Source organism: Papio anubis, chromosome 6, assembly GCF_008728515.1.
Source record: "Papio anubis isolate 15944 chromosome 6, Panubis1.0, whole genome shotgun sequence".
Classification (NCBI taxonomy): Eukaryota; Metazoa; Chordata; class Mammalia; order Primates; family Cercopithecidae; genus Papio; species Papio anubis.
The window spans coordinates 23889166-23910325 of NC_044981.1; positions in this window are offsets into that span (position 1 = coordinate 23889166).

A 21160-nucleotide genomic window follows, 5' to 3' on the forward strand; every position below is an offset into this window, starting at 1 on the left:
TATAAAACAGACCCACAGCTAGTATCACACTGGGGAAAAACCTTTCCTCTAAGATCTGGAACACAGGATGCCCACTTTCACCACTGTTATCCAGTATAGTACTAGAACTCCTAGATAGAATAATCAGACAAGAGAAAAAAATAAAGGACATTCAAATTAGAAAGGAAGAAGTTAAATTATCCTTGTCTGTAGATGATATAATCTTATATTTGGAAAAACCTAAAAACTCCACCAAAAAAACTATTAGAACTGATAAATTCAGTACATTTACAGGATATAAAATCAACATACAAAAATTTGTAGCATTTTTATATGCCAACAGTGAGGAATCTAAAAAAGAAGTCAAAGTATTAATCCCATTTAAGTAAGCACAAATAAAATTAAATACCTGGGAAATAACTGAAAAGAAAGACCTCTGCAATGAAAACGGTAAAACAGTGATGAAAGAAATTGAAGAGGACATGAAAAAATTGGAACGATATTCCATGCTCATAGATTAGAAGAATCAATATTGTCAAAATGTTTGTATTACCCAAAGTGATCTATAGATTCAATGCAATCCCTATCAAAATACCAGTGACATTCTTCACAGAAATAGAAAAAGTACTTTTAAAATTTATGTAGAAGCACACAGGGAAAAACATAGCCAAATATATCCTGAGCAAAAAGAACAAAACTGCAGGAATCACCTGACCTGACTTCGAATTATAGTATAGACCTTGGCCAGGCACAGTGGTTCACACCTGCAATCCTAGCACTTTGAGAGGCTGAGGTAGGTGGATCACCTGAGGTCAGGAGTTCAAGACCAGCCTGGCCAACATTGTGAAATCCCATCTCTACTAAAAATACAAAAAATTAGCTGGGCATGATGGCGGGCACCTGTAATCCCAGCTACTCGGAAGGCTAAGGAAGGATAATCACTTGAACTCGGGAGGTGGATGGTGGTTGCAGTGAGACGAGATTGTGCCATTGTATTCCAGCCTGAGAAACAAGAGCAAGACTCCATCTCAAACAAACAAACAAACAAAACCTATAATAAACAAAACAGCATGGTACTGGCATAAAAACAGACACATAGATCAATGGAACAGAGAACCCAGAAACAAATCCATACTCCTACAGTGAATTCATTTTTGACAAAGCTGCCAAGAACATACACTAGAGAAAAGACAGTCTCTTCAATAAATGGTGCTGGGAAAACTAAATAATGCAGAAGAATGAAACTTGATCCCTCTCTCTCAATACCTACAAAAATCAAATCAAAATGGATTAAAGACTTAAATCTAAGAACTCAAGTTATGAAACAACTGCAATAAAACATTGGAAAAACTCTCCAGGACATTGATCTGGGCCAACATTTCCTGAGTAATACCCCACAAGCACAGGCAACCAAAGCAAAAATGATCAAATGAGATCACATCAATTTAAAAAGCTTCTGCACAGCAAAGAAAACGATTCGCAAAGTGAAGAGACAACCCACAGAATAGGAGAAAATATTTTCAAACTACTCATCTGACAAGGGATTAACTTGTAATAACTTGAATATATAAGGATCTCAAACAAGTCTACAGAAATTCCAATGCAGTTTAAAAGTGGGCAAAATATCTGAACAGACATTTCTCAAAAGATGACATACAAATGGCAAACAGGCATATGAAAGTTATTAAACATCATTGATCAGAGAAATACAAATCGAAATTACAATGAGATATCATCTCACCCCAGTTAAAATGGCTTTTATCCAAAAGATAGGCAATAACAAATGCTAGAGAAGATACGGAGAAAAGGGAACCCTGGTACACTGTTGGTGGGAATGCAAATTAGTACAACTACTATGGAGAACAGTTTGGAGGCTCTTCAGATAACTAAAATTAGAGCAACCATATGCTCCAGCAATCTCACTGCTGGGTATACACCCAAAAGAAGGGAAATCAGTATATCAAAGAAATGTCTGCACTTCCATGTTTGTTGCTGCACTATTCACAATAGCCAAGATTTAGAAGCAAACTAAATATCCATCAACAGATGAATGGACAAAGAAAATGTGGTGCTTATACCCAATAGAGTACTATTCTGCCATAAAAAAAGATTGGTATCTTGTCATCTGCAGCAACATGGATGGAACTAGATATCATTAGTTAAGAAATATAAGCCAGGCAGAGAAAGACAAACATCATATGTTCTCACTTATTTGTGAAATGTAAAAATCAAAATAAATTGAACTCATGGATATAAGGAGTAGAAGGATGGTTACCAGATGCTGGGAAGGGTAGTGGGGGTTTATAGGTAAGTGGAGATGGTTAATGGGTCTAAAAAAATTAGTTCAAAGCTATGAATAATATCTAATATTTCATAGCACAACAAGGTAACTATAGTCAAAACAATTTAATTGTATATTTTAAAATAACTAAAAGAATATAATTGGATTGTTTGTAACACAAAGGATAAATGCTTGAGGGGATAACTCATTTTCCACAATGTGATTATCAAGCATTACATGCCTGTGTCAAAATATCTCCTGTATCCCATAAATATACCTACTATGTACCAACCACAATTAAATATAAAATTTTTAGAAACACAGTTGATATGAATAAAGCTAAATATAAATCTCACCTATAAGACATGGGTTCACTAATTTTCACTATGGCTATGCTAATAAGACTGTGTTCTTCTAAATGGTAAGTGCTAGCTCATTTAACTATCTGGAGTTTATATTTTTTAAAAATCAGAAATTTCACTAATTTTATCAGTGATATATTCAAAATGTATAAAGAAAAGCATTGAAGCAGAGAAGCAATCTTATTGGAAATAGTGCTTTACAGAACCAAATCAAGTAACAGGAACTGGGCAACACTGTTCTCTCATAGAACTTCCTGTTACCCACAATCCCCAGCTGCAGTAGCATCACAAATTGTTCCTTCAAAAAGTAATAATGCCGAGACAAAAATTATTTCATTTGGGCCTACAACCTACTGGGGACTTTCAGGGGTTTAGATGCTGTAGCCTGCAGCACACAAGATAAGAAAAATACCTCAGTAAAGATGCACTCAAAAGACTGTTTCCCCTTTCACTGGGAGAAAGGATTATATGAAGTAGAATCTAAAATTATCTTAGAAAAATTTTTTAATACGTACAGGCAGATGCATATAGACAGATGACCTCATTTTTTTCAGATAAATACCATAATTAGAGACTTTTATTAAGATAATTACCCCTTTTCACACATTCTGATGGAAAGAGAATAGATTTGGTATGTGACAGATCTCCCCTCCATCCCCAGGTCCTTCATTGACTTCCCAAGTGGCCCCTGCAAGGTGATTAATCTCTCCTCACCTGAGTTTTTTTCCCCCCCCAATTCTTATGTGTAATATGCAGAACAGTAAGTTTTTACAAGGACTAAATTTGATTATGTGATGTGAAATCGGCTAATTTACTACTTAATACAGAGTAGGCATTCAGTGAATATAAGGTTTTTTAAAATTTATTTTCTCCATTAATATTAATCAATCTTGACTGTCAACTGTTACTGCATGCATATAGCCTGTTCTTGCATTTCAAATGAGTAAAATAGCATCTTTTCTCCAATACACATATTTTGCAATCAATACTTAACTAAAAATTTTGAATTACAAGGTTTTTTTGCTTGTTGTTTGTTTTCTACATAAACGTGAAATGATCTGAGGGGGCTGATAATTTCTACTGAGCCCAGAGCTCACCCAAAACTTCAAAATTTATTTGTAATCAGTAAGGTTATATCTGTTTGACAGTATACAGACAGAGGAAGTAAGAAGAAAGGACACAAGGGAAAGGGAGGAGATAAAAGGTGAGGAAAGGAGGAAGAAGAGAAGTAGACAGGGGCTCATAAAAGGAAAAGAGCAAGAAATGAGAAATGACTTGTTACGTAGAAAAAATGTGTACATGATCTTTTAGTCAAAAATGGCAAGATTATTCAATATTGCATTAAAAACAATTATTTCTAATATATTAGCCACCAAACTCAAACTAAAAAGGTACTTTGTTCATTTAACAAATGTTAGGCAGTGCATTAGGGTCTACCTGTCCATCTTGAAAACACCAAGTAACACTTACAAATAAAGCAGCCACAGAACATAAAATTGTAAATATCTCACTATGGTTATTTAGCATACAGAAATTTAAAATCATAATCTTATGGTGGACAGAAAATTAGAAAATCAGTTAACATAGAACCTGGATGCAAATGTGATACCAAATAACTATGTGAATTTAGGCAAGTCATTTAACAGCTAATTCATCATTGGAAAATGGGAGGATAATGTTCCTACCTAGAGAGCATTACATTTATAGGAAAAAAAATGAATAAATATATTATTGTTGTTTCGACAATCAAATATATGCAGTATCAACATTCACTGTAAATTTCTATAAAAATATCACATATATTATACACATAACTGTCCATAAAACATATATAATTATATATTATACAGTTAGATATAATTATAGTTATATACAACATAAAAAATAGACATTATATATAACAAAATATACATAACTGATATATATCATAGTTCTATGGGTATATAGAGAACATTAATTATATTTAATTGTATATGTATACACATACACAAACACATACATGTGTATTTCTTCACAGTGTTACAAGTGAAGATTCAATAAATTGTGAGACATTTATGTTCTCAGATACAAAGATTTAATATTTCAGTAATGCCACATTTGAATGTTAAAATATAAGATTATATTGAAACCCCCTTTGCAAAAATTATGACAGTTAGAGAAGTCTAGTATGGCTGACTCCATCTTGCCTCTAGCCTCACAGGTGGACTGTCCTCACTCATTCGTGGGTATAGCTTAAACTTAAGCATGGGAGGAATTTAGTTTATAGTTTAACTTTGAAGCAAGGATGGTAATAGTCCCTTCTCTAAAACTGACCCCTTCTTTATTTGGGGACTGAAGTTGCCTTTGTAAGACTAATGAAAGACCACAGGTTAGGACTTTGGGAGGGGCCTGAATTCTGCTAAGATGTAGGCATAAATAATAAATGATAACCAGCCATTGTTCCCTATCTTACTTTTCTGTAATTTCTTACTGCTCAGGAGTCATGTAGCCAGAGGTCACAAAATTTATAACTTCTCCAATTGCTCCATGGATAATATTATTTCAAAACCTAAGATCAGTCTTTGAGATGTTCTTCAGACTTTTGCATTTGGGCAGACCAACTGATAGCACCTGGATCCGTGTCTCATACCAAGCAACTGACAATCATTTCTGTGACTGCCACCCCTCAAAAAACTGACTTAGCACATGAAGACAGTTTAGACACACCTATGATTTCATCCCCAACCAATGGGAGCACTCATTCCCCAACCCTCTGCCTAGCAAATTATCCTTAATATCCTAGCCTCTGAGCTCTTGGGGAGGTGGATTTGAGAAAAATGTCCCATTTTTCTACTTGGTTGCCTTGTGATAATTAAATTCTATCTCTGCAGCAACACCAATGTCTCAGTGAATTGACTTTATCTGTGTAGAAGGCAGGAAGAACCAGTTGGGTTGTAACAATATTTCAAAGGAAATTTTAGCATGATAAGTCCCATAGTCCATACAGAAAAACAAACAGGTGAAAGAAAGTAACTACTATTTTTTAAAGAAAAAAATAAACATTATCAAACTAGAAATATGACATTTTGCTAAAAAATGCAAAAAAAACAACACAGGTTAATAGTGGCTACTTAAATCTGGCCCTCACCATCCATGCTCCTTAATACTCTACATATCAGCTAGAGGAAAAAGGATCCCAGAACTTCAGCATGACCAGAAAACAGAGAACAGCACAAACACCAAGATATCTGTGAGCAGAAAAACAAGCAGAAATTTTCAGAATAGCTCTGGAACCCTTTACAAGTCTTCAGAGAGCCAGCAGGACCTTGGGCAAACTGGGAAGGGAAATGAGAGTAATGAAAGGCTCAAGATGAACCTGAAACCAACCTCAGAAGGAGGAAACCCATCCTAAGTGAGAAAATACTGTAAAGGAGTCCATCCTAGTGGATTAAAACACTGACTTTCAAGGAAAGGCCTTAAAGATGTGCAGGACTCCATCCAGGGGCAGGCTTAAAAGGGATCAAGAAGGAGAAACACCTTTAGGAATCTGAGTGGTGATAGGGGAAAAGTATTAAGCCAGAGGAGAAGAAAGAAGAAAAAAAAAAAAAGCCATAAAATAAGACAAAACAATCCTCTCAATAGTGGCTACCTAAATCTGGCCCTCACCATCCATGCTCCTCTTCCTCCTCAAAAGAACAGTCCACTGAAAACAATTTTGCTAAACTGAAAGGACGATCTTGAACTAGGAATCTCAAGCACCACCCCAAACTAGCAAGCCCATTCATAAACTTCGTAGATGTACACAGACATCTTACATTGTGCAGCACTGCTAAAGGGGAAACAAAACATCAGAATCAAAACATTATGTCTAATAAAAATCCCCTGCTTCCCCAGAAATAACCAACCATGAAAAGAAATCTGAAGCACAACACTCCAATTTAATTATGTTTCCCCAAACAAGCATTCTAGGATAAAAAGATAATGTTGAATCAGAAATAAAAAACTAAGAACAAGAATAGAAAACCAACTGGAAAAAATAAAATGAGACCCAGTTGAACTCAGGAAAGAAACAGGGATGGTGTCATCACACAGAAAAATAATAAATATGTGAGGTAATACATATGTGAAATAGCTACATTTAGCCATTCCACAATGTATACATATGTCAAAACATGTTGTTCACCATGAATACGTATAAGTTTTACTTGTCAATTAAATAAAATGGGGGTTGAGGAGGTGGCATTTTTAATCAAATAGAAATGCATGGCTATGCAATAAATGGCACTGAAATGAATGGCTACACATTTGAAATTAAATTCAGTTGTATCTCTGCCTAACTCCTTATACTGAATACATGTCAGGTAGATTACTTAGAATATAAAAAAAAATTATGAAAGTTGGAAGAAATCACTGTAAGCAAATATAGAGAATTTTATACATTTTATATACAGATTAAATCTTCCTAACTACAAATCCAAAAAAATTTGATTTATCTACATAAAAATTAAAATGTTCACATGAAAAGCCATTAACAGACTTAAAAGATAAACCAAACTAGGGAGGCATGTGCAAAACATGTGTCAACATTCTTTCATATATATTGTATACACCTATGTATATGTAGACGCACTTTCATTAAGTACAAAATAAACAAAAACAATAACTTGAAAAAGGAGACAATAAAAAATGAAGAAATAAATATCTCTCCACTAGTAACCAAATAAGGGCAAATTAACATAAAATACGATACACTTTTATAAGATTTTTGGATCTGGGCACTCAAGATATAAAGCAAGTCTTTCAATGTGGGTCTCTGATTAGGATTAAGCTATAGTTTACAGGTAAACCATTTTTACTTGTAAAATCAAATTTAAATATATATGAATAGAGATTACAATAGACATATGGCCTTGTTTGAAGAAATATGTTCTCCCTCTGCAACTAGTAATAGTATAACTTGGCATAAGCATATGATTAATTTGACAATATTTATCACATACTTTAGTTGCTTGGAAATGGAAATAGCTAACAATATACCTAGCAGAGAAAATTACCTGTTTAAGTAATACCCAACCAAGGAATGGCATTTTAACAAAACGTGTTTTTCTGTTTTATATTTTTATTTAAACATGAATATTTAAATGAAATAATTGATGCCATATCTTTTTATTGTAGATGAAGTCAGAGGCTCAGAAAGAGGTTCAATAGGCCAGGCGCAGTGGCTCATGTCTATAATCCCAGCATTTGGGGAGGCTGAGGCGGGCAGATCACCTGAGGTCGGGAGTTTGAGACAAGCCTGATTAACATGGAGAAACCCCATCTCTACTAAATATACAGAAATTAGCTGGGCGTGGTGGCGCATGCCTGTAATCCCAGCTACTTGGGAGGCTGAGGCAAGAGAATCGCTTGAACCTGGGAGGTGGAGGTTGCTGTGCGCCGAGATCACGCCATTGCACTCCTGCCTGGGCAGCAACACGAGCGAAACTCCGTCTCAAAAGAAAAAAGAGGTTGAATAGTATGCCTGACACCATGTGGCTAGTAAGTCAGAAAAATAAGAAATGCCAAACTTCTTTTTTTTTTTTTTTTTTTTTGAGGCGGAGTCTTCACTCTGTCGCCCAGGCTGGAGTGCAGTGGCGCGATCTCGGCTCACTGCAAGCTCCGCCTCCCGGGTCCGCGCCATTCTCCTGCCTCAGCCTCCCAAGTAGCTGGGACTACAGGCGCCCGCCACCGCGCCCGGCTAATTTTTTGTGTTTTAGTAGAGACGGGGTTTCACCGTGTTAGCCAGGATGGTCTCGATCTCCTGACCTCGTGATCCGCCCGCCTCGGCCTCCCAAAGTGCAGGGATTACAGGCGTGAGCCACCGCGCCCGGCCGAAATGCCAAACTTCTAACTGAAACGCTAGTGGCTGTCCTTTTTCTCATTAGATAATTCTCAATAATAGCTATTAAATTAACAAAATGAATCGAAATACATCTGGTATGTGCAAACTGTCTTTTTAGTCCAGGTTTTCTATTCATTCATTCTTTGCATTATTTTTTCACCTATGTTTCACAACTGAACATTATTATCCCATGTGTTAGTTTGTCAGGGCTGCCAAAACAAAGGCCTACACCACAGGCTGAGTGGCTTCAACAACCGAAATGTATTTCCTCCCAGTTCTGGAGGCTAGGAGTCTAAGATCAAGTGTCAGCAGGGTTGTTTCTTCTGAGGCCTCCCTTCTTGGCTTGTGGTTGGCCATTGTGTCTTCAGACGATTTTACTCTATGTCTATGCCCAAATTTCCTCTTCTTATAAGGACACCAGTCATATTGGATTAAAGTCCAGCCAAATTATCTCATTTTAACACAATTACCTCTTAAAAGACCCTATCTCCAAATACAGTCGCATTCTGAAACATGGGGAGATTAGAACTTCAACATGAGCATGAAGGGCTGGGGCAGGGAAGACATAATTCGCCCATAACACTCTGCATGAATGTATTTATTGAATTCATTTAGTAGACTACTATTGAATACCTACAATGAGCCACATGATGTGTAAGGCTACGCAGATGGAGGACATGGCTGCTGAATCGGAGGACTTACAGTCTGGTGGGGAAGACAGAAGGTAACCAAAGAGTGATTATACCAAGAGGTACTCTCAGAGTACATACAGAGTGCTGTGGGCACAGCCAGAACCATCTAGTTCAGGCTGAGGGCAAGTTATGGAAGGTAATTTGGAGATGATTGAGCTGCATCCTTAAACATAGAGAAGACTTAGCTGATTATAAGTGTGTATACCAATTAGTTTAAAATACCTTGAGCAGAGTGTGCACATAGGATATTTACAAGAGAGAACACTGGAGAGGCAGGCAGGGGCCATATACCTTGTTACTGTTCATATATTTGAACTTTTTCCCAAAGATTTAGGAAGCCATTAAAGATCTTTAAGCAGGGGTGGTAACACATGCATTTGAGGGGAACACATTTAAGATAATGAAGAAGATAAATGACCGGGTTGGAGGCATGCAGCAAACTGCAACAGAGAACACTCTAAAGAGTCAATGGCAATAGCACATGTAAGGAATGATAAGGGCAGGCATTAAGTCAATGGTGTCGAAACACAGCATCCTTAGTGATTCTACTGTCGGTTTACTTTAATTAAAACTATCAATGAATTTACAAATATGTGGGTCAATATGAGAATGCATTAGAAGCACCTCGTTTCACATATAATTGATGTACACTCATAAAAGAGACAAATTTAGAATTTTGTCTATAGAACAATATGTCAGAGGAAACAAAGCCTTATGTAACCAGACTAAGAAAAAAATATAGTACGGTGCTATCCCTAGTCATCCACATTGCCACACTTTGTAATGAATTTCTCCTTACAACAAATTCAATGCTGCAGTTGATACCATCAGTGCAAGTAAACAAATATGTTTAGCAGCATTAAATGTAATTGCTGAAGTCAGACTAGAAATGGAAATGACTTTTTGCAAAGTTTGACAGTATTAACATTCTACCACAGATTGCATATATTTTTAACTGAAAATTTTGACGAGATTTATTTTACCATTAACGCTTTAAGAACTTAAGAATTTTTCACCAATATTAACAATAAACATTTATCGCACTATATAAACCACAAATTTTAAGGTAGACAATGAAGAAGAAAAATTGTCTGTTTTGTAAACAAAGTTGGAAAATAGAGGTGGCATCCACAGGAATTTTTAAGAAACAAATGTATTCTGTCATAAATATTTGAATCATCTCTTACTGTGACTATTAGTATTTATATTGCCTCCTTTAAGTTAGCTTAATCTAATAAATCAAAAAATGATTTGTCCACCCTGAACTCTATTTCAATCCATAACTACATGTGACATACAGTTAAATACGACTAAAATTTTCTTTCTTATTTCTTTATTCTCAGACATTTTAAATGTCAAAGGTTGGCACTCCAAAACTTCACCAAATCACCTGTTTACAAAGCAAAGCTAAGTTTATTAGCCTTATTGCAGTAAGGGAGAACCCCATTTTTACTGAGTAATGTCTCAGAAAGTTCAGGTCAGGAACACAGTTTCATAGGATTTTGGGATCTGAGCACACAAGACAGAAGGCAAATCTTTCAATGTGGGTCTCTGATTAGGATGAAGCTAAATCTGTGATGTAATAGTTTAGGATTGATGAACGCAATGAAATTAGGATCTTGAAAGGAGCCTTCATATGTAAACAGTTGTTTGTTAAGTGAGCTATTTGCCCAGGTGAGCAATCTAGTATCCTGTGTACTCACTCTTTAACCAGATGAGCTAAGTATTTGCTCAGATAAATTGGTTCTCAGGAGTTTCCTAAAACACATAGTATATGTACTTACTGGTTTCACTCTTCTTCCTGGTCAAGAATTTCTTGGAATATATATTAAAGTCCTGTTGACAAAAGATGCCTCAGTTTTCAAAAATATCATGGGAACATTTGGGGGAGCTTTTTGGGGGCTTGGAGTCAGGGAAGTGAAAAAACCTCTCCTGAATTCTCAGAAGCTATTTAGACCTAAGACACAGAGCAAAACTGCCTCCTCTTAGTTGCCTCCTCTTGGACAAACTCCTTGTGTCATACCCACACCTCTAACCCCAAATATGATCATTAGACACTATAATGCCCAGAATATCGTAAGTTTTCTGAACACATAAAAATAACTCAGGATTTCCATCTCCCTAGAATGTCATTGTCACCATCATTTTGTCTAGTAAGTATCTTCACCCTTCAAATCCTTCACTCTCAGGCCCTACCACCCAGGTTGTCATTACCTTCTCAATAACACTGTAATACCCTTACATATCTGTCACTGAATCTTAACATACCTCTGTTAACATAATCTCTACCTCTAACTGGACTCCGAACTCCTCCAGGAAGAATTGGGCCCTTTTCATCAATTCCCAGAACCTAACACAATAGTAAATACTCAGTAGATGTTTATTGAATGAATTAATTAAGTCTGCGAATGAATGAATGAGTAGATGACGTGTAGAAAGTTGGATGCATTTATGTAGAATTTGTAAAAACATGTTTTTTCTTCTTAGAGGAGTAGAGGAGACGTGGTTTCTAGAACATCAAGGATTATTTCTTTACCTTCATTTAATCAATAAATTTTGATTTAAATATATTCCATAAGCCAAGTATTATGCTAAGTGCTGGGTTTTAAATGGTAGGCAAGACCAGTAGTGTGGCTGCCATACTGGAGAAACTGTCTCACTGCAGCTACTCACCATACATAACCACTACCACAACTATCCAGACCATCACCACCACCAAAAATCACTCACAAAATCTCCACCACCACCACAATCATCACTGTTAGCATCCACATCAGTCAATGAGTCTGGGAATGATTTCATAAGATTTCTTTGATCCTAGAAATATTGCCTAAAGCAGTGTTTCAGGAATTTAATTAAATCTGATGCATTAGTCTGAGATTCCACATTTTCAATCAGAAGTGCTATGATCTGATGATGTTCATCACCCACGTTTCAAGTAGGCAGGGTCTATAGAATATTTCAGAGTCTCAAAGCACTCTGTTTCAGAGGACACCATCCCACAGGAGATCAAAAGCTTCAAGAAGTTTTAGTCATGAGCAGGGACAGAAATGAGGAGGAAAGTACTTTGAAATTTTAAATAGAAATCAGTCTCCTAAGTTAACGGAATTTCTCTTATTGCAAAATTCTATTGCCAAACTCCAGCATGAGATCATCAGGCCATTGGCAAGAAACCCAGAACCAAGTTTCATTCTAGTCCATAAACATACATACCATGTACTCAATGGAACTATGGGGTTAAAAGGAAAGCAAAATATGATCTCTGTCTTTAACATTAAAGAAGAGAAGTATCTGACCTTGTCTGAGTCCAAGGAAAAGTTTCTATCTCCAGAACTAAAGAGAGAGTGGTAGGTCATTTTCAATTAAAAATTGGGGTCCACTATCTAATGTACTGCCTCCCCAACTCTGATTCACTTGGTATGCACTTTGTCAATAGAGCATCGAGTTGTTCCACTCCCAACCCTTTACATTTTTTAAAATTAATTTTCATACTGCTTTTGCTTCCACAGTTACAAGGTTACCAATGTCAGAATGTACCCTTCTAATGGCTACTTCAAATCTAACCCTCTCTCCAAGTGTTGATGATTGAGAAAAATTATACCTATCTCAAATCAACTGATAGTCAAAGGGCAGGGACTATTTAGAACAGCACTTTACAGTTCTACTGAAAGCTTAATACACTACCACGTATTTCTAGAACCTGCTCATTTGGGGAAGTCCTGAGATTTCCATGTTCCCCCACCAGGCTTCTGAACAGGGAAAACAGATGGATGTAGACATGTGAGCAAAGTCAGGTCAACAGGTTATAAGTCAGGCTGATTTATACTCACTGTACTATATTATGTTATGACAAATTTAGCAAATGCTCCTTATATTCATTTCCTATGGCTATTATAACAAATTGCCACAAACGGAGCAGCCTAAAAATACTTACACCACTGTAGTTAAAAAGTATGAAATGGGCCTTGCTCGACTAAAATCAAGGTGTCAGCAGGGCTGCGTCCCTCTTTCAGGGAGAATCCATTGACTTAGCCTTTCCTTCTTCTGGAGTTTGTCCATGTGGCTTGGCCAATGGCCCTGTTCCTCCATCTTTCCAGCCAGTAATGGTAGGTTCATTTATCACATCACATCACTCTGATCTTCCCTTAGGTCTTCCTCTTCCACATTTAAGGACGCCTGTGACTACACTGGTCCACCTGGATAATCAAACTTATCTCCCTTCTTTAAGGTCAGCTAATTAGCAGCCTTAATTCCATCTGCAACCTTAATCCCCTTAATCCCCTTTGCCATGGAACATAACATATTTAAAGTTTCCAGGGATTAGAACATGGACATCTATAGGGGGCTATTATTCTGCCTACCATAATCTACCCTCTGACCCTTAAGAATTATAAGCAAAATACAGGCACCCGGGCCAACCACCCCGAAGTCTCAACCTGACAGCAATTATATTAATTATAATAATAGGATATATATTAACTGTATTATATTGTGATGAATTTAGTAAATACCACACTTTAATTGACATTCCCTTTAAGGTTGGCTACTTTCTTCTCTAGCAACCAAAAATCAGACTATTGACTAATAAAATATGAGACAGGATGGAAGAAGAGAACGCATCTATTGGTTACGAGATTTAGGCTTTTTAAAGGATTGCAGATTCAAACAACCTCCAGTTTTCTTCAATTATTGAGTTATTTTATTAGAGTTGTTATCCCCTTAAGATCAACAGCACCCTGGCAGGTCCTGGCTGCCCTCATTCCTGCAGAAGGATTCGTACAAGTTCTTTTAAACTTGTAGGAGCCATACCAGTTAAGAAACCTGAGATCTCCAAATTATCTGCCTCCTTAAGTACTTCAAAATACAAGAGAGATCAAGAAAAAACACTGTTCATCCAATGTTTAGTCAACTGTAATTCCAGCTAATACGTTAATTTTAGATGAAATTATGTGATTAAACAGTTTATTTTTATGCTTTAATATTTCCCTTTACATTTTTTTCCTAATCCTTTCTTCCTCCAATTCCACATTGTATCATGCCTAGTATCTTGTGTTTCAGTTCTCATTCCCCATGACTGTTCTTTTGTTTACTAGATTGTCACATGAATTTTTCTTAATACATAGCCTTCAAGTACACATGGATCTGAGCAAATGATTTTTCTAGTCTAGTGATAAAAACACTGGCAAATCAAAAATGATGTTGAGTAGAAGAGCGTTTTCCTTAGAGAATATTGAAAGACAGATTTTTCTGAATTTTCCCACAGTTCCAATTATGCTTTGCTACGTATCTGCCATACAAAATATCTAGGTTGTTCCAAGTCAAAGAACAAGATATATGAATCCCAAATTCAAAAGATTTATAGCAGAACTGCTAAGTGTCCAAACACATCCAGAAATTAGCCTTATAAAATAGCTTACACTTCTAAAGCAAACTTGTGGGCGCAATCACAATCTGGCGTTAGTTCCCTCTGGACATATCAGGTGCACAGTTGCTTCCTCTTTTGGTAGTATGTTTTCTCTCTTCTTTCTTATGGAAGACTCCTAAAACAAGATCTCTGGACTACTTTGGTAATTATTCTCCTCTGCGGTTGCTTAAAACTGCCTATGTTAGTCACGGAGTTTTCGTGGTCAACCCTAGATTCTTGCGTTGGAATGGCTTTTTCCTTTCCGCACAGTCCTCTTGGGAAGGATCCCTTTTAAAGTGATTCTAAGCCAGTTCCCACTCACACATTCCTACTCCACTAGTGGAAGTGTAGGTTTCTCTTTTTCTTTATTCTGTTGCCTGAAACCAAAACTCCAGGAAAAACACAGCAAGCCCTTCAAATGGTCTCCTTGGAACTCTTCTCACTTACATGGGTTGAAAAAAAATGCTACCCTGAAATATGGGTGAAAATGATAGTCTCTTCCAGTCGTATTCTGCACTCTGTGCTCTTTCGTATTCTTTTTTCCCAATCATCACCAAATACACGGGCAATTTGCTATGGAAGAAAGAACTACATGATGAAAGAAGTTTGGATTCCTGGGTCTACATTTCTTTCTGCTATCATTTTCTTTCTGTGTAACTTACTATCATGAAGAGCACAATTCCATTTATAATAGTCACAAAGAAAATGAAATACCTAGGAATACAGCTAACCGAGAAGGTGCGAGATCTCTACAAAAACTTCAAAATATCGCTGAAAGAAATCAAAGATGACAAAAATAAATGGAAAAACATTCTGTGCTCATGAATCGGAAAGATCATTTAAAACAGCCATACAGCTGAAGGCAATCTACAGATTCAACACTATTCCTATCAAACTACCAATGTCATTCTTCACAGAATTAAAAAAAATAATTCTAAAATTCATGTGGAATCCAAGAAGAGCCCAAATAGCTAAAGCAATCCTAAGCAAAAAGCCTATTTTATAATAATGTGCTGAACAGCTCATGCAATTTATTGAACACTGTACTAAAAGTGAAAAACAGAATGGTTATATGATTACATTTAGCAAATATTTTACTTTAGAATAGTTTTATGTTCACAGAAAAATATGGAAGTATAATGTTCTCAATACCCAATTTCCTCTATTAGTTAACATCTTACATTAGTATGTTACATCCCAGTGACATCCCAGCATTTGTCACTGGGAACTCTGTCAGCTCCTGGGTCCCTTTAACATATGCCTATCATTATTGTATTTCAAATGTGTGTGTGTTGTACTATTTTGTTTTGCAAGAGGGGGTTGAAAAATTCCTTACTTTTTGGTGCTACAAGATGCTCCAGGCTTATCTTGTATGTTTCCTGCAAAGTCCTAACATCAGTCAGTTCTTCAAATAAACCTCATTCATTTTTTTGGAAAATAATTTTGGAAATCAAGATCTGGGTACTAGGTGGACTTCTTGCTACTAAGGTGTAATTGCTTCTAGACTCTCTGGACCAACAGAGTAAGGAAGTATCTGCATGTATATTGCTCATGTATATACACGTCTATAAAAATATACATATGTAACCACTTGTATCTATATTAAGCTAAACATGGGTTCATAATGATACATATAACTAATTACCACACAGATCATTCTATTCTTCTCCCTCTGGCTTATCTGTAATCTACTGCAACAGTGAGAAATCTGGCTCCTATGATTATCATCCATTTATTTAATTGCTTAATTTCCATATACATGTATACAGCATACTTTGTTTTATTGAACTTTGCTTTATTGCAAAAATGTGACACATGCTCACTTCATGTCTCTGTGCACATTTTTGGCAACTCTCACACTATTTCAAACTTTTTCATTAATATTATATCTCTTATGGGGAACTGTGATCAGTGATCTTTGATGTCACTATTGCAATCATTTTGGAATATCATGAACTGTACCCATAAAAGATAAAACAAATGTGTGTGTTCTGACTGCTCCACTGGCCAGTTGTTCCCCCATCTCTCTTTCTCCTTGGGCCTCCTCATTCTCTGAAATAATATATTGAAATTAGGCCAATTCATAACCCTACAATGGCCTCTAAGTGTTAAAGTGAAGAAACACACATCTTTCACTTTAAAGACCAGAAATGTTTAAGCTTAGCAAGGAAAGCATGCTCAAAGCCAAAATAAACCAAAAGCTAGGTTTCTTGCACCAAAGAGTTAGCCAAATTGTGAATGCAAACAAGAAGTTCTTGAGGGAAATTAGAAGTGCTACTTCAGTAAATATGGGAATGAAAGGAAAGTTAAACAACCTTATTGCTGATAAGGAGAAAGTTTGAGTGGTCTGGATGGAAGATCAAACCATCCACAGCATTCCCTTAAACCAAAGCCTAATCCAGAGCAAAGCCCTAACTCTATTCAATTCTATGAAGGCTGAGGGAGATAAGGAAGCTGTAAAAGAAAAGTCTAAAGCTAGTAGAGGTTGGTTCATGAGGCTTAAGGAAAGAAACCGTCTCCATAACATGGAAGTACAAGGTGAAGCAGCAAGTTTCTGATGAAGAAACTGCAGCAAGTTAACCAGAAGTTCTAGCTGAGATAATTGATGAAGAGTGTTACACTAAGGAACAGTGTTTTGCTTTTTGTTTTTGTTTCTGTTTTGAGACAGAGTCTCACTCTGTCACCCAGGCTGGAGGGCAATGACATGATCTCGGCTTACCACCTCCACCTCCCAGGTTCAAGAGATTCTTCTGCCTCAGCCTCCCATGTAGCTGGGATTACAGGCTACCATGCCCAGCTAATTTTTGTATTTTTAGTAGAGATAGGGTTTCACCGTGTTGACCAGGCTGGTTTCAAACTCCTGACCTCAAATGATCCACTCACCTCGGCCTCCCAAAACACTGGCGTTATAGATGTGAGCCACCATACCCGTCCAACAGACTTTCAGTGTAGATAAAACAGCTGCATATTGAAAGAAGATGCCATCTAGGACTTTCATAGCTAGCAAGCAGAACTCAATGCCTGGCTTCAAAGCTTCAAAAGATAAATTGACTCTTGTTAGGGCTTAATTGAACTGGTGACTAAGTTGAAACCAATAATCACTTTACCATTCTGAAAACTCTAGAGCTCTTAAGAATTATGCTAAATCTACTACGCATATGCCCTATCAATGGAACAGCAAAGCTTGGATAACAGCACATGTATACAGCATGACTTACTGAATATTTTAAGCTCATTATTGAGATCTGCTCAGAAAAAAAGATTCCATTCAAAGTATTACTGCTAATTGCCAATGCACATAGTGGATGAAGAACTCTGATCAAGAGGTATAAGGAGATTCGTGTTGTTTTTAAGTGTGTCCACTAACACAACTTCTATTGTGCAGACCATGTATCAAGGAGTAATTTTGATGTTCAAATCTTTTTAAGGGATACATTTCATAAATCTGTAGCCGGCATAGTGATTACTCCAATGGATCTGGCCAAAGTACATTGAAAACCTTCTGGAAAAGGCCTCACACCCATCTAGTTGCCATTAAAAACATTCACGATTCATGGGAGTAGATCAAAATAACAATATTTCTAGGACTTTGGAAGAACTTGATTCCAGCCCTCCTGGTAACTTTCAGGGGTTCAAGACTTTAGTGGAGGAAATCACTATAGACATGGTAGATATAACAGAACTAGATTTAGAATACGGGAGCCTGAAGATGTGACTGAATTGCTACCATCTCATAAAACTTGAATGAAGAGTTATTTCTCATACATGAGCAAAGAAAGCGGCTTTTTGAGATAGAAACTACTGTGGTGAAGATGCTGTGAACACTTGAAATGACAAAGAATTTAGAATATTATGTAAACTTAGTTGATAGAGCAGTGGTACGGTTTGAGAGGACTGATCAAAATTTGAAAGTCTTATGCAAAAAGATTATGACTCACTGAAGGCTTGGATGATTGTTAGAATTTTTAAGCAATAAAATCTTTTTAAATTTAGGTATGTACATTTTTAGACATAATGCTATTGTACACTCAGTAGACTTCATTATAGTATAACCATAACTTTTGTATGAACTGGAAAACTGAAATTTTTTCTGACTCACTTTATTATTCACTTTATTACAGTGGTCTGGAACCGTGGAACCAAACCTGCAGTATCTTTGAGGTATGCCTGTGTACTGGTTTTAGAAACAACTTCATCAACTAGAATAGAGTGTTCATGTACCATTTATTTTTCCTTTAGCCTTACGGATTTCGCTCACTTCCAAAGTTATTTAGGTCAGCGCCTTTTTCCCTAACCCTTTCAGTGAAATTGTTTCTTATACTTGTAATACAGTTAGATACTTTTATCACATTCTGTATTCCACTGTGGAATACTTCAACTTCTTAAAAAAAATTTTAAATTTGCATAGATTAACGTTCACTCTTTACTGTAAAGTTGTATATGGGTTTCGAAAAATGCATTTGCAAATGAAATCTGGCATCGTATCATACAGAATAGTTTCACTACTCTTAAAACGTTCTCTGGGCTTCATCTATCCAATCTTCCCCAAATCCTAAGCCCCTGACAAACACTATTTTCTTTATCATTTTGTCTTTTTCAGGATGTCATATAAATGAAATTATATGACAGAATAAGACAGTAGAAATCAATGGAATACTATGGAATCATAGCCTTTTCAGACTGTCTTCTTTTACTCATGACTATACATTTAAGATGCATCCATTTATTTACATGGCTTAATAGCTTATTTCTTTTTAGATGTTGATTGTTCCAATTTTTAATGATTACAAATAAAGCTGCTATCAACAGTCATGTGAAGATTTTTGTTTGAACACGTTGTCTTGATTAGTCTGGGTTTTTGCCTTTCCATATACACTTTAGACTCAGTTCACTGGATATCTGTAAATAGCTTGCCATGATTTTGTTTAGGATTGTAGTAAGTCAAGCTGTGAAAAATTGCTATCTTGACAATACTGAGTCTTCCAATGAATGAATACAGTATATCTCTACATTTAGATATTTGGTTTCTTTCATTGTTTTTAGTTTTCTTGAGACAAATCCTGCACATTAGATTTATATGTATTTTATTTTCTAGGTGTCATTGTAGACCTTTAACTTTTTAGTGCTGGAATATAGGAAAGCAACTGACATTTGTATACAGACCTTGTATCCTGTGACCTTGGTATAACTGCTTATTAGTTTCAGTTTTTACACAAATGCTTTGGGATTTTTCTACAAACACAATATCATCTGCAAATAAAGACTGCTTATTGTCTTGTTACCATGTTTCTTCCTATATTTCACTTTTTCTTTACTTTTGTCTTACTGCTCTATCTAGGACTTCCAGTATGATGTTGAATAGAAGTGATAATATAGAAAAATCTTGCTTTCTTCCCAATTTTAGGCAAAAAGTACCAAGTCTACAGTCTTCATCAATTTGAGGCAGTGTTCTGCTATACTGTTTGCTGGATTTCTAGATCATGAATGTGTGTTGCATTTTGTCAATGCTCCATGTTAAACATATGACCCTATGATTTTTCTTTAGCCTGTACATTGGCAGATAATATTGATTTTTAAATATTGACCCAACCCAACCATGCTTGCCTGAAATATCACTTACTAGTGGCATATAATTATTTTAATATATTATTAGCATTAATTTGCTAATATTATGCTAATTTTTTATATCTATGCTCATTGGATATATTAATTCACAGCCTTCCTTGTTGGGAAAAGCTGAGTGTTGGGAGAAGCTGAGGCAGGACTTGCATGTCTGACATAATGTAAAAGAGTCTTGGAACATGTCCAGGGTCTAAAATCCCTTGTGGCCTTTGGAACACCAAACTGTGCTGAAGGGTGGAAGACTACCCTGATACACCATAACCTAAGCCCAGGGCATAAAACCCCTCATGGCTTGGATAGAATCCAGGGCTTGTGACTTTGGAATGTGTCTAGACTTGCTGGCTCCTTGCTCCCCCAGGTTCGATTGTATCTTGAGTTAAAAGAACCTGCTCTCCATTATCTCAAGTAATAGAGTATATGCTAAACCATCACAGCTGTAAATCATGTGCTTAATGCAACCCTTTCCACCCCACATTTTCACCACCTGTTTCTTTGTTTGAGCACCAATAAATAGTCTGGGCTTCCAGAGGTTGGGGCCTTCACAGCCTCCACACACTAGCGATGGCCCCCTGGTCCCGCTTCTCTCTCAAACTTTTTCCTCATTCCTTTGACTCCAGCAGACTTTGTCACCCCCACGACCTGGTGTTGGATCCGATCACCCCAACACTTATATTTTTTTGTCTTGTTTTGGTAGTAGAGCAATGCTGGCTTCATTCCTTCCATTTTCTGGAAGAGCCTGTGGAGAATTGGTATTTCTCCTTTAAATGGTTGGTACACTTTGCCCATGAAGCCATCTAGTCCTTGTAATTTCCTTCTTGCAAATTTATTAATTATTGATTTGATTTCTCTAACTGATGAAGAGATATTCAAGTTACCTATTTCTCTACTTCTCCTGTATGAGTATTGATAGTTTGAGACTCTTGGGAAATCTTTTCATTTCATTTAAGCAATTAAATTTCT